The sequence below is a fragment of the Panthera pardus genome, unplaced genomic scaffold (genome assembly GCF_024362965.1).
Source record: "Panthera pardus isolate Hobbes unplaced genomic scaffold, ASM2436296v1 HiC_scaffold_25, whole genome shotgun sequence".
Lineage (NCBI taxonomy): Eukaryota > Metazoa > Chordata > Mammalia > Carnivora > Felidae > Panthera > Panthera pardus.
In genome coordinates this window covers 53,443,070-53,467,108 of record NW_026526821.1, presented here as the reverse complement: position 1 = coordinate 53,467,108, position 24,039 = coordinate 53,443,070, and the positions used below count along the sequence as shown (strand labels likewise).

General features: G+C 44.8%; 1 protein-coding gene across 3 annotated transcripts in view; it reads right to left on the bottom strand.

The window, feature by feature from the left end:
• The window catches only part of ST6GAL2 (ST6 beta-galactoside alpha-2,6-sialyltransferase 2), an 80,505-nt gene extending 56,917 nt beyond the window's left edge, over positions 1-23,588 (bottom strand). The window contains exon 1 of one of the 3 annotated variants that reach the window (XM_019428479.2): positions 23,436-23,588. The gene's annotated coding sequence lies outside the window, so the exon portion shown is untranslated. Of the gene's footprint in view, positions 1-22,389; positions 22,859-23,052; positions 23,343-23,435 lie in introns of those variants that run through there. The other 2 variants (XM_019428480.2, XM_019428478.2) reach the window with 2 other exon arrangements.
• Positions 23,589-24,039: the final 451 nt, after the last annotated feature.

Below are 24,039 nucleotides of genomic sequence, written 5' to 3'. Positions count from 1 at the left end.
ATTTCACTGTGCTTTATGATGTGGACGCTAAACGGAGGCAGGTCATATAAGAAAACCACATTTTCTAGATGGAGACAGGGTAATTGAGAAAACTGGCTTCACACTAAAGAAAACAAGTAAGTGAGCTATTTTAAGTCTAATTAATACAATGCATAAAATACATTTTGGTTTTCCCTCAACCCCAAAATAAGTGAATACAGTAATAGAATCATGAGTTCATGGCTTACAATGTCAATGCCATTTGTCTTAGAAAAGCCAAAGAACATGAAATCAGTGGTTGTATTTTCTCCCTCCATCCTGGAGACCAGGGAGTTTTCACAAAAGCCAGGACAGACCTTACAAGGACTCAAGGACTCCAACTTTTTTTTTTTTTCACCAAAGAGGAACCCACGGTGTGCGAAAATGAAGCGCGTTACCTGTGTTGCAAGGGTAACTGGAGGCAGATACTCACAATGCATTCCCTGTCATCTAATGATACCAAATAGATCGGATCACAGATTTTACTTCCAGAGTATTTTAAAGTTCTGTAGCCCAAGAGAATCCTGCAGAAATTGGGAAGGAGAAATCTGAAGAATAAAATTACTACATTGTAGCATCTGTACAATCATTCCAATGGAGTCCCAAATATTCTGGGGAGCACAGGTGGTCCCCTCTTTAAGGCACAGTATTTCTGAAGCTGACTGCAGAGCATATCACCACAAGGTGGCATCCCAGGCACCGGGGCAGCATCCCTTAAGGGCACCATGCACCTGAGGGAAATATACTGGCAAGTATTCGGAAGTCTGGGTCCTCAGTTTGCCAATGGTGGAGCCTGGTGGTACTGGATTAAACCTCTGCCAAAGCTAGGAAGAGCTATTATCATTATTAGGTGCCGGTGCTTTCTTCTTGCTGGTGGAGACAGCACAGAAGTTATAGAACAAGGGCCTGGTACCATCCCAGAATCTCTAGAGCTGCGTATTAAAAAGGAAACTTCCTGGGTCCCACTGTGACTTCCTGAATCAAAATCAGAGGAGGAGGGCCGCTGAGACTGCATTGCAGACACTCCCCCTTGGGCCATTCACCCTTGCCCTTGGCCTTGCCAGGGTCAGTGAATGAGCCTAAAGCCAGGGAGGCCGGTAAGAATGGGCCACTGCATTCTAAATGCTCCTCCAAGGCGGTTGGGCAGGAATCTGCCCCAGACTACCCGCTGACGCCTGTCTGACCACAATCTCATAATCCTGTCACCGCTAACAAAACCAACCTGCACCACAACATGTTAATCCCTGGGGTCACCCCCGGGCCACACGTGACTGATGCCAGGCACACATCTGCATGTCTTTGAAATGACCCGTCACCTTTTAAGAGCCAGCTTCAGCATCCCTCTCAGACATTCCTTAGCATTTCCTGCACTGCCCCAGGACTTCGTACACACTACTCCTCCTCGGGGCAGAACCTCTGCATGACCAATGGGCACCTGCCTTCCAATGCTTGTATACACATGAATGAAAGGGGGAAAAAAAGCATTCATTACACTTGCAAAAACCTTACCACAGCATTAATGACAGTATTTCCACTAGACATTCAAATTTCCATTCTATAGGGAAAAGACAATGAGTTGAGTTACAAACACCTACATTCAAATACTTTTCCATGTAAGTTTCTTCCCTTATTAACCATACCAACGTGGGTAAGTTATTAAACCAAAGACCAGTTTCTTCAACTGCAAGACTGAGGTAACATCACACAGCTTAGCCAGCCTTTAAGAGGATTTTAACTGACCTCTATATGAAAGTCAATTAATGCACTGCCAGGCACGGATGCTTCAAGAATGTTCGTTCCCTTCCCCTTTTCCTTTTGTACACTTTCTAATTGGCTCTGTAATGGTCTACAGGAGCCTATAGAGCTTGTAACAAATCTTCCAAAAGAAACTTCTATGCCAATTTCATTCCTCCTTAGTAATGTGCTGATAAATGTTTGACAACTGGCTCTTGGGAAAGAGAAGTGGGAAGTGGAGGGCTGATTTTGGCATTTTCCCATTTCCTTGGAGTACATCCTTCAGTCATGGCCAGTTTTAAACTACTAAGGTGAGGCCACTGAACACAGAGAAGAGATCCACAGAAGCTTATTGTCATACAGTATTTGCACCATCAGCCACGGCAGATGTGAACACCTTCGAGAGCATAGATGATAGTAAAATGTAACTGAAATAATTAGGAAATGATGAATGTTGAGAAAGGACTGTTTTAAAGTAGTTTAACAACTGGCTCACAAAATTCCCGAGCGAGTATTCACCGGCCGGCTCTAAGCACACCACTGTATCTCACCTCATCAAGAAAATGCTGACTACAGAGTATTAATTCTGGGGTGTTCTGATTTGCAGACTATATAGGGGGCTTTATTTATGCAGGACCCTTTAAGCAGATGCAGAAAGTATATGCTTCGAGTTTCTACAAGGGTGAAATATGGCTACAGAACAGTACACGTCTGTGCAGTATGGGGATAGTGCTCCCTGTGCATTAGCTCTGCCGGGCAAAGCCCTTGCTGTAGAGGAGGAAGCTTCTACAGTGCACAGCTCACGGCCAGCACCCAGTCAACATGATGGCAATAATAAAACTGATTTATTGCCACTCTTCTTTCCATCAGGTCCTCATAACATACGTTTGTTAAGCCTTTGCTTTTTATCTTAGGCCCCTTCCAGTTGCTAGATGCTATGTCATGATGCAACGAGTTTTAGTATCCATGTCAGACATCTGACACTCTCCTGGACACAAGGAAGCAAGCTGCCCACAGGTAAAAAGAGGTGTGGAACTGGAAGCCATGTTTCATATTTTTATAAAACCAGTTGGCTCTTCAAAGCCCTCAAGGCACTACATTTTATTTGCTTATGCATCTGAACAGGCACTGAATTGTTTCAACAGAGATAATAAAATGCATTTGTGGCTTATAATTTTTTTTTTCCACCCTGCTCAATTCTAGAAGTTGCATTTCATGACTCTGGCTTGCCTCCACATTTGGTAGTTTTTCCAACAACAAAACCATCTTATTTGAAGACTCACCCTGTAGTCCGAAGTGGTTTCAGAATATATGGGGTGCTTGGGTGGTTCAGTTGGTTAAGTGTCCAACTCTTGATTACGGCTCGGGTCATGATCTTACAGTTAGCGAGTTTGAGCCCCATGTCAAGCTCCACGCTGACAGTGTGGAGCTTGCTTGGGATTCTTTCTCTCCCTCTCTGTATCCCTCCCCCAGTCACACGTGCGTGCACGCTCTCTAAATAAATAAATAAATAAATAAATAAATAAACAAACAAACAAACAAACTTTAAAAAAGAAAAGAGTGAACTTTAAGTAAAGGCACGCTATGTACCAAGTGTGGTACTTCATACACCACAAACAGGGCTTCATTTGAACTTAAAACAACCAATGGGTTCGGTCATATTATTGCTCAATTTTATGATGAGGAAAGAGGTTCCTTGAAGTTAAGAATCCATTAGATGTCAGCAGGGCCACCTTCATGGGATGTGACTTGTGTCGTGTCACAGGACCCCACATTCAGAAGGACCATGCTTGCTTTGATTTTCTCCTGCCACTGTCTTAAAGTTATTAATAATTTCACCTTTGAGTTTGTGTTTTCCAAGTAAAATCCAATGGGAAAATGGGGCAATGGGACAATGAAGCATTCCCACGAGACCAGACATGTATAACGTGTGTGCAGTATGTGTGTCCACCTTTCCTTGCCAGCCCCTTCACAGACAGCATGCCTGACGCCCTGTGGATCCGGTGCATTGGAAGTTTAGCAAGACTCAAAGTGAGGACACAGTAAGCATGTTACCTCTGTGACTAAGTGGGGGGATCTGACAGCCCCGAGGGGCCATGCTTTGTTAGAGCCAGAACTGTCTTCAAAAGCAAAAAGAAGCAATGGTGTTCTAAGAAACACAATAGGCCAAGGGCTCTCATCATGTCCTTTCTCATTGCCCTGGATGAACTGTCCACATATGCTGAAAATAATGATGCGGAAGAAAAGCCTGGAATTCCTTCCTTATGGGAAAGCTGAGGTTGGTAGAATCGCATGTGTCACGAGGTGAAATAAAAAGAGCTGAGTTAGTTTTGAGTTATGTCTCCACTGTTCTGGTAAGAATGAAATATGTAAGCCTGTGCCTGCCAGGAAGTACACATTGTGTAATCTCAGTGATTGTGCACAGGAGTTAAATGATCCTACATGTGGATTTAAAAGTGGCATTGCACAACAAAAATGACCAGTAAAATTGATGTTAATAATTAAATTTTAATTTTTCTTTCCTTAGAACATTAAAAACACCATGACACGCAAAAAAAAAAAAAAAAAAGGAAGGAAAGGGAAGGAAAACGTGTTTTGTTTGGGTGCTGTTAAGGGCATTATCCCCCCCTGCTTTCTGAACAAGGGTTCCCCCTGCCCCCTCGCATTGTGCATGGAGTTCTTCAGCCAGCCCTGGGTGTCACGCAGCCTGTAAGTGGCAGTCAGGATCCAAACCCAGGCTGACTGCAGAGCTTCCTCTACTTTCACACCATCTTAGTCGGCCTCCGGTTAAAAGCAACAGTGCTCCCAGCTTCAGAACATTTTTGTCATTATTCCACTGTTAGCAATCTGGACAGCACACAACTAATTGTTTATTCCCTTTGGCTTTTCTTGTTTTCTTCTTGTTTTCTCTGGATCATTTAAGGCTGTGTTTTCTCTATTCACTGAGTAAGTATTCACTCTGAGCCAGGAACATATAAGAGTCTCAGCAAAGTGTAGAATGTTAGAGTCGAAGATGGCAAAGTCATTTCTAAGAACCTTAATAAAAACAAATAAATGAGGAGTTTTATGTAACTTCAAAGTCTTTCTGCTTATTTTCCCCAATACTTAATTACTTTCATAACCAGAGGCTGCATTTTACAGCAGGTGTAATCCTTCCGGGGACTGGGCTGGTTAAGACGGAGGAGGGAGGGACTGAAATGAGCATTTGGTTGCTAAATGGGTGTGTTTGGTTGAACACCAAATGTGGGTGAGAAGCAGCAGATGAAAATTCTGTGTGCTTGAGTCCCACAGCGAACTCAAAGTCAGGGAATTTCCACCCTAGGAACTGTCTGCATCTTTAAGACCCCGAAATCATTTATTGTGTTGTAAGTCACATCAGCCAAAACTCACTTTAAAGAATAAGGTATTCTATAAAAAGGCAATGCAATAGCAAAACCACCACCACCAAAACAAAACCCCAAAACTTTTATGAGGGCTGATGAGGCAAAGGCCAAAAAAATGTGCTAGACCTGCAGCCAAGTTCATTGCCTTTAACTACTGTGTTGTGGTTCTACTAATATCAGCCACAAATGACCACCCTTGAGCCTGGGATAGGAGTGCTGGTTGATACTTAAGCATAAAAAAGACGCAGAGGATTTACTCTCATTTTACAAAGGAGAAACTTAAGAACAAGTAGAAGAAACCACAGACCTAAACCCCAAACAGAAAACTATAAAATGCCTCAAAGATAATATAGGGGGGAATCTTGACGACCTTCAGTATGGCAGAACTTGTTAAATACAACACCAAAGGCACTATCTATAAAAGGATGAGTTGATAAGCAGAACTTCCTTGAAATAAACAACCTCTGCTCTCTGAAATACAATCGCAAGAGTGTAAGAAGACCAGTTACAGACTGGGAGAAAATACTTGCAAAAGACACACCTGATAAAGAACTGTGAGCAAAATTATACAAAGAACTCTTAAAACTCAACAGTGAGAAAATAAACATGATTAAAAAATGGGTTAAAGACCTTAACAGACAACGTGTCAAAGAAGATATACCAATGGCAAGTAAGTGTATGAAAAGATGCTCCACATCATAAGTCCTCAAGGAAATGCAAGTTAAAACAACCATGAGATACCCCTACATACCTGCTAGAGTAGCTGAAATCCAGAACACTGACACCAGCAAGGATGTGGGCCAAAAGGAGCACTCACTCATAGCTGGTGGGAATGAGAAAATGGTACAGCCACTTTGTCGGCTTCTCAGAAAGCTAAACGTCCTCTTGTCCTATGATCTGGCATCATGTTCCAGTCATGTTAAAAGGAACTGAAAACTTACATCCACATAAAAACCTGCACATGGATGTTGACAGCAGCTTTATTCACAAGTGCCAAAACCTGGAAGCCACCAAGATATCCCTCAACTGGCTAAATGGATACATAATCCATTGGATAAATATGAACGGATAAATAAGCTGTGGCAACCAGATAATGGAAAGTTATTTGGCACTAAAAAGAAACGAGCTGTCAAGCCATGAAAACACACGGAGGAATCTTAAAATGTACTAAGTGAAAGAAGCCAATCTGAAAAGCCAATCACAAACTTTGTGATTCCAATTATATGACATTCTGGAAAAGGCAAAACTATAGAAACAGTAAGAGTTCAGTGGTTGTGGGAGCTGGTGGTGGGGGGAGGAGGTAGTGGTGAACAGACTGAGCACAGAGGATCTTTAAGGCAGTGAAAATACTCTGTATGACACTCTAGTGGTGGATACATGTGAACATTTGTCCAAACCCACAGCACGTACAACCCCAGGAGTGCACCCCAATGTGAACTGCGGACTCCAGGTGACAGTGATGTGTCAGGATAGGTTCACTGGCTATAACAAATGTACCGCTCTGGGGGGAGGGGGGGCGGTGCTGATGGTGGGGGAGGCCGTGCACCTGTGAGGGCAGGGGCCTGTGGGTAATCTCTGTGCTCTGCTCAATTTTTGCTGCAATCCTAAAGCTACTCTGAAAGTCTTAATGCTAAAAGATGTAGAAATAAAAGGAGAAGAGAAAAACTCACACACAAATCACCCCGAAGTGGAGGCCCTGGAATCTGAGACTGGGTCTGTTGAGTCCAGGCCTCTCTCCTCAGGCAGCCCCTCCATGGCTTACAAAGTGCTTTCATACACTGTGCGACTCAGTGCCATATGGATTTTGGATTAAATGTTCAATTCTGACCTCAGTTACACCGAAAATAAACTTTTCACAGGTCATAAATTTTTAGAACCTGCCATAATAAACGAAATATCTGTGTACAAGTCCCAAAGCAAAGATAACGGTCCTGAAAACCTCCAGCAGTGGTTCAATAGTGCTTGCTGTTAATGCTGAAGTCCTGACATCATGTGTCACACCAAAGAGACAGGAGACCAGAAACTGAAGAAAGGTGGGGGTTGACAAAACACTGTGAACCATCTACCATCGGTGTTGGGGCCGGGGAGCTTAAGAGACAATACAAGCCTACGTGTTCCTCTTTTTAAGAAGGAAATTTCTAATCTCAGAAGGTACCTTCTACAAATTTCTGTTCCCACTTCTGTTTATTATGGCTGAAGAGCACGAATCAGAAAGTGCAATAGAAAAAAAAAAATGATTAAATACGTTATTTGTGGAAGGAGTGCCATCACATTCCATGCTAAGTTAGTAGTAAGATCGCTGTGTCCAGCATGAAAGCAGCTTCTTTTATTCAACAACTGTCTATGGAAGGTGAGAGAAGATCCCATATTTAAGAATTCTGGGGGTGGCAAAGGGTGGCGAAGATCTGTGGGTGGTGACCAGAATTCCCAGGAGTCCAGGACAGCCAGGCCAGGAGATACCAGCCACGCTGAGAAAGTCCTAGGGAGGGAGTCATGACTCACTAGAATCAGGGACTGCAAGGGCTCCCCTCAGGCAGGTGCAGCCAGGGAGTGAGGGGAAGCCATCTGGGTCTCTGGCAGCTTCCCTTGCATACAGAGCTTACCTCTTCCATGCAGATATTCCAGGAAATACCAAAGCCAGGCAACTCTGTTAATTTCCTTCAGCAAACAGAAAACATATTTCGCCTCATCTTTTCACCTTGTCCTCTAGAAGCCCCAAAACAACAGCTGCCCTTTGAACTCAATGGGAACTGCTCCTGTCCTAGGAAGCCTGCCTGAGATGGGGCCCAAGGGACCCCTTTCCTGCCTGTTTTCTAGGTCAGGGAGGGGAAAGGCTGACAGTTTACACAGTACAGAAGCCCCCTCTGGCCGCTTAAGCTCTCTGGGCAGGAGCAAGGCCTTCAAAGCTGTCAGTCAGACCCTTCCAGAAAGCTGAAGAACCCTGGGGAGGGAAGAAAGGATTTGTTTGCTTTTAAGCCTTTCTCATTAATTTGACTGATAGCTGAGGCCTCACTTGCATGCCCAGCCATGTGGGGATTTGGGGCTGAAGCCCCCTCTCCCAGCTCCAAGGGGGTCCCAGCTCCCCCTTAAACCTGCGCCTCACCCCTTCCTGATTCAAAGCAGGACTGAACAGAGGGCCCATCCCGGAAGGCACCTGACCTTTGAGCCTGGGAGAAAGATTATCCTTTAGTTATTTATTTGTGAAGACTATAATCGAGCTGACCCCCTCTGTGTTGAGCCACGTTCCACTTCACCTGGTGTGGCCGATGTGATGTGTCTGTGGTGACTGCTAGGGAGCCCATCCGCAAAACGGCCAGGGAGGGGAGCACAGGGAGAGCCAGCTCTGTACAGACAGTCACCTGGGAGATCCCTGCATTCAGCCACTGTTTGGACAAGGAATTCTCCCAATCATTGCATGGCCACATCTCCATCTTTGCCTTGGCAGGGAGGGCGGCAGGCATAATTCACATCACCCTGCAGGATGCTAGTCTTCCTGGGAGAAGGCTTTGCCTCCAAAAAAAAAAAAAAAAAAAAAAAGAATAAATAAATTATTTGGGGGCGTCTGGGTGGCTCAGTCAGTTAAGCATCTGACTTTGGCTCAGGTCATGATCTCGCGGTTCGTGGGTTCTAGCCCCACGTCAGGCTCTGTGCTGACAGCTCAGAGCCTGGAGCCTATTTCAGACTCTGTGCCTCCCTCTCTGTCTGCCCCTCCCCTGCTCGCACTCTGTCTCTCTTCCTCTCTCAAAAATAAACGTCCAAAAAAATTTTTTTAAAATACATTTTTTTGCTGTTCAAACTGAATGTTTAATAGTAATTCACTAAGAGGGCCTTCAAAGTTACAACTTTGAATTACTTCAGATATTCATGAAAGGTAAATGCAGGACTTCCTGTTAGATCTATATTATTCATCACTAGTTTCTAGGAAGCCACAAAATTGTGTTTACTTTGAGGCTTACTGCCTGAGAGTAAATCTTCTCAAGGAGTCTAAAGCATTTGGGGGCGGAGGGGGTAGAACAAAGAAAAGAAAACCAAACCAATAAATAAGCAAAACACCAAACCCATTACTAAAAGCACAGGCCAAATTTGGTGCCTCCCCACACAGCCTGGAATCCATCTGAGACGAATTCCAATATCCAACGATTTTGAGTTTCCTGAAAGGTTCAACAATTGTTGGTGGGTTGGTTTGTCGCAGGGGTAGGCCTTCCTGGCTGGCACCAGATTTCCAAAACACAGTAACAGAATCTTTTAACCACATCCAGTTATCAAAAGCCATGTCTGGGACAACAACATAATTAAAAAGCGCCAAGAAACCCACTGGCATAGAAAGCCTTATTAAGCTGGCATAGCATGACTCATAAGGAAAATTAAAAGGGCTTGGGGGTGTGTAGGGATCTAAGGTCATTAAGAAAAATGAAATAATTTAAACAGATATTCAAATTTGAATACATCACTTTAAATAACAGCCATGCCCTGATGCTCTGGTGCCTAACCCTGACTTCTACCCGTAGTTTTCTTACTTTAAAAGCTTCCTTTGCTTGGTGTGTGAATCCAGGGACAGATGTGAGTCTGTGCTGATGATGTGGAGATGTACCCATAGCCTCCGGCGGAGGAGGGGTCACCAGAAGGAACTGTCTGAGTGCCACAGTCAGCAGCATGACAACTGCTAATAGCCAGCACACATGAAATCATTAAAATCCACTTAACTTGACTATGAAAGCGATTTAAAGCTATTTCCGTGGGTGAGAGGAAATCCACACTTAGGTTCTTCTTTCTTTACTCCCAAGTGGTTCCTTGATCTTAAGCATATGTAAATGGAGCACGGAAATAGTTTATTCAAACGCTCCAAGCATTTTTTAAAATTCCTCCAGCTTTTGTTAAATTCCTGCAATGTTCTATTTACTGCTGGGGACCGCCAAAGGTCCCTAACTTCAACCACGGGTAACATTTTTTATTTTAATTCTAGAATGGGTTCAGAGTAAGGGAAAGTGTCCCCTTAATTAAACGACTCATCCCAGGCATTCCCTAGCTCTAACCCAGTGTTTTGGGAGACTGCAAACTTTAAAACAAAACTCATTTAAATAGTGGGGAGACAAATGCACAGCATTTGGCACTCTAGAGGATGTGCATCTGGGAAGATACTTTGAAAATACACTAAATTCCACATAAATTTTTGTGGAATGAGTGACCCCAGACACGCACTGACCCCCCTGTGGGGGAAGGCACCTCAGCCCTGGGGGCTGTCTCCTCCAGGAAACACTGGCAGAATGAGGTCAAGGCCACACCATTAGACACACAGGAAGAAGGCACAGCACAGTGCCTTCTCCAGGCTTTCAGCTAAAGGTGTGCACCTTTCCACTTGCACCTGGTTGGACTGATATCAGGATAAAGGGATTGCACTTATAATTCCTCACAGACAGCTCATATTTCATACCGTCCCCGGGCTAGCAGCACCTTTCCCAGTTTTAATACCTATTCATAGATGATTTGTGGGCAGCCAGAAAAAATGCAACCCCACAACAAAATGCTGCTGAGCCCATTCGCTCTGGAGCAGCCTTTATTATCACACCAGGTGCTGATAATGTATGTAGCTCTAATTGTTAGGATGTGATACATTTATGAATCCTAGACAAAGTGCTTTTATAAAACCTCCCTGGGCAGATCCTCCCCAATTTATTTACTAATCACTTACCAATTACACGTGTCCCTTACTTGGGAATGCTTTGTTAAAGGAGGAACAAAGACGCCCAGCCACATTTCTACCACTTATGAAAAGAAATGTGAATTTCCAGTGTTCTCGGTGAGATTCACAAGAGGCATAAAGATTACAAGGTTGAACAGTTTAACTCTGATTTCCTAATATCACTAGTAAATGTGTTTCTCCAAAGTGATTAACTGCAACTCTAAAGATAATGTATGTACAGAATGGTCCATTCAGTCCATAGTCCCTTGTCTTTAGAATAGCCTGTTTATAAATGGATGGCTAGAAATGGAGGAGCTATATACGTGGGGATTTGCCTTGAAAAAAAAGGCAGAAAGGATGTCACCCTCTCCCCTTCATTTGTAGAAGTCATGTTTATGGAGTGGACAGTAGTCCTTTCAAATCTGAAATACTTTCAGCTCCGTTCATTCAGTTGACATTGATCAAGCCATCTACTGAGCTCAGTATCTTGAGATGTACTAAGGAGCTGGGGACACAGCCTCACAGGGCTGCCTGCAAGCACCTTACAGTCAAGCAGGGGAGAAAAAAAAGTAAAAGGTTAATTACAATACAGACTGGGAGGTGCAACAAAGACAAATGGTGCTATAGCACAGGAGGGGACCACACATCGTGTGTGTGTGTGTGTGTGTGTGTGTGTGTGTGTGTGTGTGTGTGTGAAAGAGACAGAGACAAAGAGACAGCAGGAGGAAGAAGCAGGTCCATCCTTAAACTCAGCCTAATATAGTCAGAGACACCCTTAAAGTAGTAAAGAGGAGACAAAACTGGGGCCCAATTCAGAAGCACATGATATTCTAAAAATTCCAGGCTGGGTCCTGTATGCCATGGGGTGGGGGGGTGGGGTGGGGGAGGGCATGTCACTAAGGAGAGGAGAAGGTCACATGATCAAGCTTAGGGTTTGGAAAGATGACTCTTTGCCAATATGGACAACATACGGGGGATCGGGAGGTGAGCAAGAGTGGACAGAGGCATCTGTAAAGTGAATTCCTCATTTAAATGCTCCTTCTGCTAATAGAGCAGGGCTTCCCTCCATTTTTTCTGTAAAGAATATGATAAACAATAGAAGCTGAAGCCCAAAAAACATTTTGCCTTCCAGAAACAGTAAATGTCAGGAAAGAAACTCTGGACAATCACATGAAGTATAATCACATATTTCTGAACCACTTAAGTAGAACACGCCCAAGGGCATGCTGTACAAAAGCCAGCATTTTCAGAGGCAGGTGAGAGATACAGCTTCCTCTTTAGGAGACAGAAACCAAATCATTAGACTCTTAATGCCATGTGAGCTTCGGCTGCCAAATGCCCTGCTCTCTACCAACTGGGTTCCAATGGCATCTAGCTTTGGGTTTAAGCCAATCTCTTTGGCTTTAGGCAAATCCTGAATTTATACAATACAATCCAAGTACATCAGACTATTATTAAGCAGTCTGCCTGTTAACCTTTTTACTTTTTTAAATCATATTTCCAATTTTTAATTCTTTTCTAGTAAACGTTAAGATATCATTCTATCTTTTCTTTATATCCCTTTGAACTTTACTTTCTTTGGTACGGTGAAAACCTTTTTTCAAGTTGGTCAGTGTACCAAGTACAGGCCAGGCAACTGATGACCTGGAACTGAGTTTTTAGGTTTTTTTTTTTAGTTTTTTCAGTTTATGGATTTTTATTTATTTCCAAATAGCAATGTAGACTATCTCTAGGCAGACAAAAACTCTAAAGAATCTATATGATTTTAATCTTCCATGTCCTGCTGAATTTTTCTGAGCTAGTCCCTTAAAAAATCTAAAAAAGTCGTATTATGTAAAATATCTCATAGAACTATCCATCTATCAGTGTCCACTTACAGTATGAAAGTATGCCAAATTCACAAATCAAAGGCTAAAAGTTGCCAAATGAAACTAAATTCAGTTAGTAAAGAAAGCTTCATTTTGAAGTTTTTTTCCATAGAACTGTCCTATGTTCAATTTTATTTTTTTAAGTTTGTTTGTTTGCTTATTTATTTATTTATTTATTTAGGCAGGGGAGGGGCAAAGAGAGAGGGAGAGAGAGAATCCCAAGCAGGCTCCACACCGTCAGCACAGAGCCCAATGCAAGGCTTGAACCCACTAACTGTGAGATCATGACCTGAGCCGAAACCATGAATCAGATGCTTAACTGGCTGAGCCACCTAGGTGCTCCAGTTTTATTTTTAATAAGGGGCAACATATTAAAATATATCTTCAAGATTTAGAACATAATGTTACTAGCTTTTAATACACTTAAAAAATATTTTGATCCTGTTGTGTAGCGAATGGAAAGGAAGATCTGTAGCATCCAAGAAACAGCAAAATTAAGCGACATTTATGTTACTAACAACCTACAATTGTTAATAACAAAATGCACTTTTGTTCCATGCACAGCATGGAAGTTTCTGAACCAAGAGCAAACTTCTCAACTTTAACAGCACAACCTATATTTCATTGCTGGTTAACGCTGCTTTAACTCTAAAAAATATACATACCATACTGTTAAAACGTCATTTTGTTTAAAACTGAATGCAAGCAGGTGACACAAAACTCCTCTGTTCTGTGAGAAATCAGGATAATGGTTACCTTCTGCTGGACAGTGACCAGAAGGGTCAGGCTTCAGGGATTGTTGGCAATATTTTACTCTTTTTTTTTTTTTTTAAGTTTATTTATTTGAGAGAAAGAGAGAGAGAGCATGCGTGTGCATGTAAGGGAGAGGCAGAGAGAGAAAGAGAGACATAAGAGAGAGAATCCCAAGCAGACTCCATGCCATCAGCATAGAGCTCAATCTCATGAACCATGAGATCATGACCTGAGCCCAAACCAAGAGTTGGATACTAAAAGGACTGAGCCACCCAGGTGTCCTGGTAATATCTCATTCTTGATCTAGCTGGTTATATGGGTGTATCTGGTTTATGAAAATCCATCAAACTTTTCACTTATGATCTGTGCACAGTTGGCACTGGCTAAAGATTTAATAATTACCTTTTCTATGCAACACTTCTCTGGTTAGGAACACAGCTGAAGAAAACAAGACAGGTAAGGCAGTTGCCCAAAATCCAGAAAAAACTAAACTGTGGGGATGTGATACAGCTTCCCTCCCACGTCCCACGGACACAAGAAGCACATGACACACACAGACACATTTCGAGAGGGAGGAAGAAAATAAAAGCTCTGAAGTCTCTGGAGGAAAAAACAAGGGGCAAGTGGGGATATGGGGTACAGGTTTCTATGTACTTCATTTCTCCCCCCAGACTGCATCTGATGCCATCCATTTCCAGTTTCATACTGATTAGTGTCTGACAACCCTGAATGTTTTAGCAAATCTCTGATGGCCTATTTGATCTTCAAGGGATAGCTAAGCTGGATTCTCTGTATCTTCCTGAGACCCCAGAAGGTGGTTTAGGGGCACTGCTCCACCTCTGTCTTTTGTATTTGAGGTTAATGTCATCTGCTTCTTGGGCATACAGGTAGCTGACAAGAAGAATGTCACATGAAAATAACTGTAGTAGTGGGGCGCCTGGGTGGCTCAGTCGGTTAAGCGGCCGACTTCGGCTCAGGTCATGATCTCGCGGTCCGTGAGTTCGAGCCCCGCTTCAGGCTCTGTGCTGACAGCTCAGAGCCTGAAGCCTGTTTCAGATTCTGTGTCTCCCTCTCTCTGACCCTCCCCCATTCATGCTCTGTCTCTCTCTGTCTCAAAAATAAATTAAAAAAACGTTAAAAAAATTAAAAAAAAAAAGAAAATAACTGTAGTCTTGTGAACTTAAAAAAAAAAAAGTAAAAAAAGAAGAAAAGACATGCTCTAGACCTGTTTTGTTCAATGATGTCACTCTTCCAAGCTCCCATTCTACCAATGTATCTACACGTATCTCCCATTCTACCAATGCAAGCAGTCCATGACTCAGTCACTGCTTTTTCTCTCTCTACAAACTGTCAGCACCAAATGAAGGATGCTTCATTAAAAAAAAAAATAATAATAATGTTTATTTATTTTTGAGAGAGAGACAGAGCATGAGTGGAGAGGAGCAGAGAGAGAGGAAGACACAGAACCCGAAGCGGGGCTCGAACCCATGAGATCATAACCTGAGCTGAAGTCAGACGCTTAATGGACTGAGCCACCCAGATGCCCCAAGGAATTTCATTTTGAAATTTCACACAGATGAAAGAACAGTCCAAGGGACTTCACCTTGAAAAAAGATTTGCTTAGCAACTATGCAAAACAAACAAGGGGAAGATTTAATTACCTCACTGCAATCATCAATCCTTGTTTTCTTCTCTCTCTCTCTCTCTATATATATATATGTGTGTATATATATATATATATATATACACACATATATATATGGCAAACAAAAGGCACATGACCTTCCTCCTATAATTTTGTTCTATGTCTACCTTTCCCCACATACAGAATTTGAATTTTTTTCTTGAGAAAAGACTATGTGGGTTCATAGAAAATATGTACCCTGGAAAGTGAATTAATTGCTCTGTGGATGCCTTTCAGTTCAACAAGGAATGATTCTAAGGAATGGCCCTCCTTCCAACCTGTAACTGGTGAGGTTGAGCACGGACCTGATGGACGACAAGCCTGGGCACCTGGCTGTGCACTGCACCAATCACACTAAGCATTTAGAGTCACCACTATGCACCACAGTCATTCCCAGACCAAATGTGTGGGCCATAATGCAGGGTCACTCAGTATATTATAAACTCATATTCATTTTCAATACGGTGTAATGAATTCAAGATAGATCTAAGTTGGGCAACTGAGAGGCAGGGACCCACTGGGGGAGATTTGGGGCAGGTGAGTTTAGTTTTGCCAGTAAAACATGCACGTCATGTATGTGATTATACTCCTGGAGTTCCATGCTATAATTGGGTTTTATATATCATCTACAAAAAACAAAGCTTCCTTGTTCCAGGAGTCTTTTGACTCTCCTTTGTGAAGCACATTGTTTAATGCAATTTAAAGCTTTTCTTTTACCCACTTCTGGTTTTACATCTAATACTATGCCTACCAGTCATGAAAATACTGGAAAACCCCCAAACCAAAAATTAATTCTGCTCTTTCAGCATATGTATCAAACAGTAATATGAGGGGTATTACTGGGGTATGATTATAATACATTAATGGTATGTTTTAATTATGTGAAAATTACAGAGTGTGGCCAGTAGAGACATGTTTGGGTTTAACTTACGGAAGCAATCACATTATTTTCAAGTCACATTATAGACTTTTTCCTGTTACTATCAAGTCAGTTTCTGAAACCCTCCCACCTCAAATAGTTAATGAAGCAATCTATTTAATGGCTCTCTCTGAATGTTATTATAAAGTATCAAGTATTTAGTCAGACAAATTACTTAATTATTTCAACTCTCCCGGCTACTAATTTTGAACATAAGGCAGAGGAATACTGTTTGTACTGTTATTGTAAGGAGGAAAACTGCCCTTTGAAAAATGTCAATCAAATACCTACATATACATTACATACATACAGATACACAAATACTAATATAAAGTAAACCATGTTGCACTTGTCAGCTTCCTGGTATTCATTAATTGCTCCAAAAAGTACCTTATGAACCAGAGGGTATCAAAAAAAATTTTTTGAACACTTGAGCTTGCTGCTGTTTTAATTATTTTACCTAAAGTTTAAAGTGATGAGACGACATTGGGGCAACTTCAAATGGTTATCAGAGAAAGACTAACTCACACTCACTATTGGGCCAACACCAGGTTGACCCCGAACCCTCTAAAATGGCTCCACTTCTTTCACCCAGCAAGTAGCTAACTAATGTATAGGACCCCAGCATTGGTTTTCCAGGCTGCCCTGCCCGAGAGGCCTCCCTCGTGAACATCAACAGTCAAAAACATTCTGCAAACCACCAAAGGGACCTTGAAGACGCTACTGTTGTTAAAGAATATTTACAGATACACACACTCTCACACATATACACATAGAAGTAAAAGTGTGTTTTCCCATACCTATCCTATTAATAATAAATCCAAGTAAAGCTTAAATGACCTTAAACATTTCTATCTTCACACAAGCCACTGGCAATCTGGAACATGCAATTCTCTCAGAGAGAAGTAATACAGGAAAAAGAATGTTCTTCTCTCCGTCAGAAGGCCAAGGCTCTAGGTCCTGATTTTCTCACTCAACAGTTGTGAATCCCAACAATTCATGCATAAGTATCTGAATTCAGGTTCCCACTCCAAATTACTAATGGTAAACCATATTAATGCAGGGATGCAGTCCCCCTGTATTTGCAAGTTTATGTGTGCACACATGTCTGTGCACGTGTGTGTGCGCGTGTTCTTGTTATATTTTTATTTTTTACTTATTTTTTTAAGTTTATTTATTTTTGGAGAGAGAGAGAGCAAAGGCAAAGGGCAGAGAGAGAGGGAGAGAGAAAGAGAATCCCAAGCAGGCTCCATGTTGTCAGCACACAGCCTGACACAGGGCTTGAACTCACAAACCCTGAGATCATGTCCTGAGCCCAAACCAAGAGTTGGATATGTAACCGAATGAGCCTCCCAGGCATGTTCTTTTTAATGACAGTGGGAAGGAGGGAAGGAGGGAAGGAAGGAAGGAAGGAAGGAAGGAAGGAAGGAAGGAAGGAAGGAAGGAAGGAAGGAGAAAGGAGGAAGAAAGGAAGGGAGGGAGGGAGGGAGGGAGGGAGGGAGGGAGGAAGTCCTCTTTTCTGTATGGGGGATATAGTTTTACTAGTTTTAAAATAGAATTTACAGAGCAAGATCCCTCTTCTCACAGTAAACCCAAATCCATTCATTCAGTCACGCACTTACAGTTCCACAGCATGACTGGGTTAACTGTATCATTCAGAAAATATGCCAATCTTACCAGTACCTTTTCTACCTGTTTGTGGTCAGAGGTACAAAGACAGGTTTTAAGCACCTAGTAATATACTTATCTTTCAGAAAAAAAATCATTGCTACACTTTCAAGGAAGCTACTTTTCAAATTTCTTTCTGAATAATGAAAGCTACCGGATTATCTAAGAGATTTACCCTCTTCCAAATTTAATTTAAAGCCAAGTCATTTTAGAAACCACAATTACCAAGATGCAAGAACCTCTCCTTGAAAAATTTGTATAATTTGAACATGGAAAACCAATTGTTTTAAATTTAATAATGCGTTTCCCTCTCGGGCTCAAAGACTAGGAGCAGCCAAGAGCAGAACATAACGTGTGAATTATAAACTTCTGAAAGCAGAAGGTTATAATCAAGATATCGCAGGATTTTTCTTTACAGTGTCTTCTCTAATGCTTTAGCCAATATATTTCTCAATGTCCCAAGAGACTACTTTCTGAGCTTCCTCTCCTCACTGACCCAATAACTTAGAGAGTAGGGATCATTTTCTCAAGTCTTTGCTTAAATTTTTCCTTGGAAATTTCACTTGATGAGAAACCCTTCATATGAGCCTGATTTTCATTAGAATACTGACTGCCTGGGATATTCTCAACTGCAGGGGTCATTTTTAGGTTGCATTTCCTGCCTTTTTCTGCTTCCAGGTTCCAGTGAATCTGCTGGCTTTGTCTAATGAGTGCCCCACCAGCCCCTTCCATCCTGTTATAAAAATCTTTCTAATCCAGCAAGCTCAGCCATGGTTTGAGACAAGCAAGCTCAAGGTCACAGCCCTTGTCTGACCCCAACATAGAGACCACGAGAGGAGTCATGCCTTTTCCTCCACAGTCTGAGCATAGTCTCAACAGCATGGACTTTGGAACACACAAACCCAGGGCTGCTTTCTCACTGTGGGACTTTTGAGGAAGGCCCTTCATCTTTCCGAGGCTCAGTCTCCTCACCTATGAAATGGGGATAACAATACACCCCAGGGTTGTGGCTAAGGTATACTGGGATAACCTATGCAGAGCAGGTGGCAGGGTATAATCCATAATAAGTCTGAAGCAATTGCTGTTATTATTCTTTGAGTTACTACTCCCTCCTGGGCTACATGGTGTTTGAAGGGATATGAAGCACAGTAACTAAAGGTGAATTCTCCTCTGAGCATGGGAATTCACTTTTAAGTATGTCAGAATATACAATTCTCAATTTCACGGAATCTCAGCATGAGGAGACACCTTGGAGAGGATTTAAGCTAAGCCTCCATTTCCCAGCCCTGGAAACCAGGCCCTGGGAAGGCTCAGACTTGCTCCAGTGACCTGTGGTGCAGGGACAGCACTCCCGAGGACTCAGGTTTGAGGGCGCCGGCCAAGAATTTCCTTTGAGGCTTCTTCACTGAGAAAGTCCAGTGCAAACTGCAAACCCAACCCTCACACCCTTCTAGCTTGTTAGAGCTGATGTCTGCCTGGAATTCAGAATTTTTTCCTAGAGAAGACCACAGGGGGCAGCAGAACCTGGAAGGGGGCACAGAGCACGTCTGTGCAGACCAAAATCCCTGAGAGAGTGGGTAGTATTTCTCTGATGCCACTTCCATCCAGAGAGCAATTCTTCCCCAAATCAGAAGGGTCTTGGCACAGTGGGATGGCCAAGAAGAACCTGCAAGTGGCCAAGTGAAGACACTGGCCAAGCAGCTGCTGGTACCCCGTTTTTACCAAAGCAGCAGGTCTAGGACCCATGCTAGTGCTGGACCAAACCACTGATAAGGACAAAGCCTCAGGAGTGCCAGTTCATATATCACATCCTTTAAACGCACGGCCGCTATTTCACCCACAGCTTGGGTGGGTTCCAAGCATTACGACTGTTCCCCATCCATCCCGGGGGGTGGGGGGGGCATGGAATTTCGGATCAGGATGGGATTTGATAAGGGGCATAATAAATCCATATTTCTCTGATGCTTCTTTTTTTTCCCCCCTGATTCTTCTGTCTGTGCTCTGTGTACTTAATAATGCTTCCAAATGAATCTCTCCAAAGTAGGAAGGAGCGCTTTCAGAAAAATGACAGATAATGCTAAACAGAAAGTGTGAAGTTTATCCACTAACAGCAAGCAGCTGGGCAACTTCTAGAGCACACTCAGTTCTTGCCCTTGACCTCAACCTGTTGAGAATACTGAAAATTGCTATGTAAATGTACACCTGCACTTTCTGGATTCCAAAATTAGCATCTGATTCTATGTAATTATTTCTCTGTCAGTTGTGAACTTCATCCCATAGTTCTTTTTTGAGGAGGCTCAAAAACTTAAAACTTAACATACACCTAGCATGAGGGCACTATTTTTTGCTTAGACATGTAAACAAGTCAAATTAAGTATTTCATTCAATCTAAGCAATTAAAATTTAAGATCATATAACAGAAGACCCAGGTGGGTAAAACACATTACAATGAAAGAGAAGGTGAATATTTAAAAGACTGTCCCTATTATCAACACATAAGATATTTTTATTCAAAAGTATCAGGAATGAGGCATGAAATCTGAAAATCAACTAAGTTTCTCAAAGGGCAAATATTTCTAAGTTTTTTGGAATGCAAACCATCGTGTATCTATCTAAGCAGCAGATGCAGGAAACTGAGAATTAGTTTGTCATTTTAGGGAAGATTTAAGCGCTTGGCAAATGCTTGGATACATTCTGGACCCACAGTACACAATTGCAGTTAGTATAAGCAATAGATAGAGACTCACACAGGTAAATCATCTCAGAAAGAGAAATCTCAGGGGAAAAAAAGCTCTAGAGAAACAAGCACCTAGAGGAATTTCTCAGCAACCCCTTCGCTATTTAACCTATCTCACTGGCTGACCAGAAATCCTTCCCGACACCAACTTAATTGTCCACCCCCTTCTTACGTGTCCTCATCAGAAACTGAGCCTAGTTGATTGACTCCCCTTCCCTGCCTAATAAATCTATTCACATATTTTGAAACATTAAGTTATCTCAGGCTTGAATCCTCCTGCCTGCATATCCTCACTTTATCTTTAATTCCTAGATGGCGTGCACAACATAAGCAACCCCCCAAATGCTGGTCTCTGCTCTGAACACTCTCCAACAGTCTCTACCTTCTGTCTGAACTCTGGGGCTCAGAATTCCACAAAGAGCTGAGGCTCCTACTACACGTTCGTCAAGAGACTTACCTCAAAACTAAGCGTCAGCTGCATTTTACAAAAAGGTAAAAAGCTAAAATTCATATCAATCACAATAAAAACTGGATCAAGAATTCCAACATGTTTGAGTGCCCCCATTTTTCACTGTGGCTGTAAAATTCAAGGCGACTGCCCTATTTTAGGTTGTTCTCCATTTTCATCATAATATTCATTCACCATTGTCATCAGCTTTTCTAAACCTTTAGTAGGAAATGCAAACCCTGGAGGGTTGCAAAAGTCTGGCGGTCAAGTTCAGAAAAATAATGGAGGAGGAAAGTGGGTAAAAATAAGTTCAAGGCCATTTAAAGGAAGTGTTAGCCCTAAGTTTGCAACAACGGGATCACACACAGCATTTCAGGTTTTGAAATTCGTCGTTAGTCACAATTATTTCAAAATGGCAAAAATATGTTGAGCAAAATTTCAAAAAGAAAAAAAAAAACTGTAAATATCAAGTAACCCGCATGAAGCTTTTTAAATACGTACAAAGCACTTCGCTCACAATGTGTTGCAAGCGCTCCAACAATACCCTCACCCAAGCAGTCAGTCCCCGTGGGAGATCAGCAAGCCCCTTCGCTGTTAGAACGCAAACGGTACAGAAAACAAAGATTGCTACCAAATATGGTTTGCGTCTCCTCCAATTTTCAATATGACCCTGCAAAAATAAGTTCACAAAAAACCAGCCAAGCATTACTTTTCTCCCAAAGTGCTTCTCGGATTATAAAACAGCTTTGAAAGTTCAGCCTGACAAAACAAATATGGTACTAGGAGGAGAGACCTGGAAGGCAACCACAAAAAGTCTCATTTAAATTCCTGGAAAGCAGGGCTTCTCCAAACACAGCTATTCAGCTCGCTTTGGAAGGCATCACTCGCTGCGAGCCACAAGTTGAACTTCACTCCCCGCCCCAGCAGCACCGTCACATCCGAAAGAGACGGGTGTTAACGTTGCTTACTCAAAAGAATTCATCAAATATCTTCTCCCTACACGGTGAAAAGTGTAACAACTTAAAAGCAAGAGTTTTCCCCCAGCAAGCGCGTAAGAATTAACACCCGGGTATTTGGGATTCTAAGGATCCCTTCTGTCCCTAAACATTATACCTACAGCAAACTAGAAACCAATAGAACACACTTTAAGCCTTAAGAAGCGCAGTCTTGCATGGGGGTGGGGTCAAGAAAGGCAATTAAAAATCTCGATTTCCTCCCAGAGCCAAATTAAATAAAATAAAAGATCGCCGTTTTATTGATTGAACCGCAGGAGCACAGCCGTGTCTGCCCGTCCCCAAAGCTCAAGCCCGCCGGTTCACTCACCCTCTCGAAGAATGTCCTGCTTCTCCCCCAAAACCCTCAGCGTCCCCTCACCCCCCTACACAGGTCTGGCTCCCGGCCACCGAGTCTAACTCCGTGCCGAGCAGCGCACAGGCTGCGGCGACCCGAAGGCAGACGTCGCCCCACCGCCCGAGCCCCGCGCCCTCCCCTACCAACCTTCTCCGGACGCCGCGCCTCGCACCGTCCGACCCCGCGGTGCTCCGCACTCCCCCGTCCGCGCGGCGCTGGAGACGGAGACGTGCGTGTCACATTTTATTCTCCGGCAGCCGCTCGGGCGCGCGCGCCACGCGCTCCCACACTTACACGGCCGCCCGCGGGAGCCGGGACCCGGGGCCGGGGGCGCCCGACGCGCGCCGCGGAACTTGGGGACTGCGAACGCCGAGCGCGCGGCTCAGATCCTGCTGCCGGTGGCCGCCCCCGCCTCCGCCGCGCAGCCTCCCCGCGCCACCTCGGGAGCCCCGAGCGACCCGCGCTCGCGTCCCGGGCGGCCTGCGGGATCACCTCCCCCGGGCCAGAGCTGCTCGGAGGCGGGCGGCAGCTGCGGGCGCGGCGGGTGCTCGGCCTCGGGCCGGCGCGGCGCTGCGCTTAGCCCCGCGCCGCGCGCCTCATTGTTCCCGGCAGCGCGGCGGCGGCGGCGGCGCGGACGGCGGGAGGGACCGCGGCCCCGAGCCCCGGGGCTAGGCGGAGGCTCCCGGCCCCCGCGCAGAGCTTGCGCCGCGCCCCGCCCCCGAGCTCCGCGCGTCCCCCCCGCCCGCCCAGGGCCCTCCCCCGCTCCCTCCGCCCGTCCCCCCGTCCTCCCCCTTCCCGGCCTCGGCTCACCTAGCGGCCGGGCGCCGGGAAGTTGCACCGTCCGCTCCCCGCGCCCCTGGCCCGCCAGGCGGGGTGCACGGCGGGACCCTCCCCGGCTGCGCGCCGAGCCCTTCCTCTGGCAAAGGAGCGACTGCAGACTTGGGCTGCGTGGGGCGGTGCGGGCGGCGCGGCTGCCTAAAAAGGCATGCCTCTCCCCGGCCACCGCCTGCAGCCAGCCCTAGTTCCTCCGAGGGTTACTTGCACCCGCACCGCGCTGGGCGCCCGGCGGGCACGCAGGTCCCGCAGGCGTCAGGGATGCAGGAATGTGAACGGGCTGCGAGTGGCCCCGCGGAAGTGAGTCTTTGTGTTCCCGGCTTGAACACACCTTCCCGCCGCGCCGCAGGCCGGGCTACCTGCGCAGGAGGCAGCGCCCGAGAGCCGGCCGGGTGGGGCGCGGGGGAGCGCAGCATCCTCCCCGGCCCGCTGACTCCCTTTGTTCCGCCCGCGCGGCCGCCGGCTCCTCGCTCCGGGGAGCTTCTCCGGGGCGCCCTAGGGTCGGGGTTGGACTTGGGGACGAGCCACTTTCCACTTGCGAAGGGCCGCCCGCCAAGTCCCGGGAAGGAATTTCGTCGAGGCCCCCACCTAGCCGCCTCCTCCCCACCGCCCGCCCCTAGCCCCGAGAGGATTGGAAAGTTCTCGGGACGGTGGCGCCAGAGGCTGCTAGCTGGGCGCGTGGAGAACCCGCCGAGGAAGCGGGCGGCGACTGTGGGCCAGGCAGCTGGAGGCGGTGGGTGGGGCCGCCGGGAGCCTCAGATCAGGTGTCCGTCTGCTCGCGTGCGGAATGTCCATTTGTCACCGCGGCCCTCCTGCCCCTCCCGGGAGGCCGCAGCTGGTCCCGGGACCGGAGACCGCGCCGCCCTTTGTTTGCTGGTTAAACACGCTCCTTTGAACTTCAACGTGGCTCGCAGCGTGCGTGCGTGTGGCTTTGGGCCTCCGTCTTTCCCCGGGGGTCCTCAC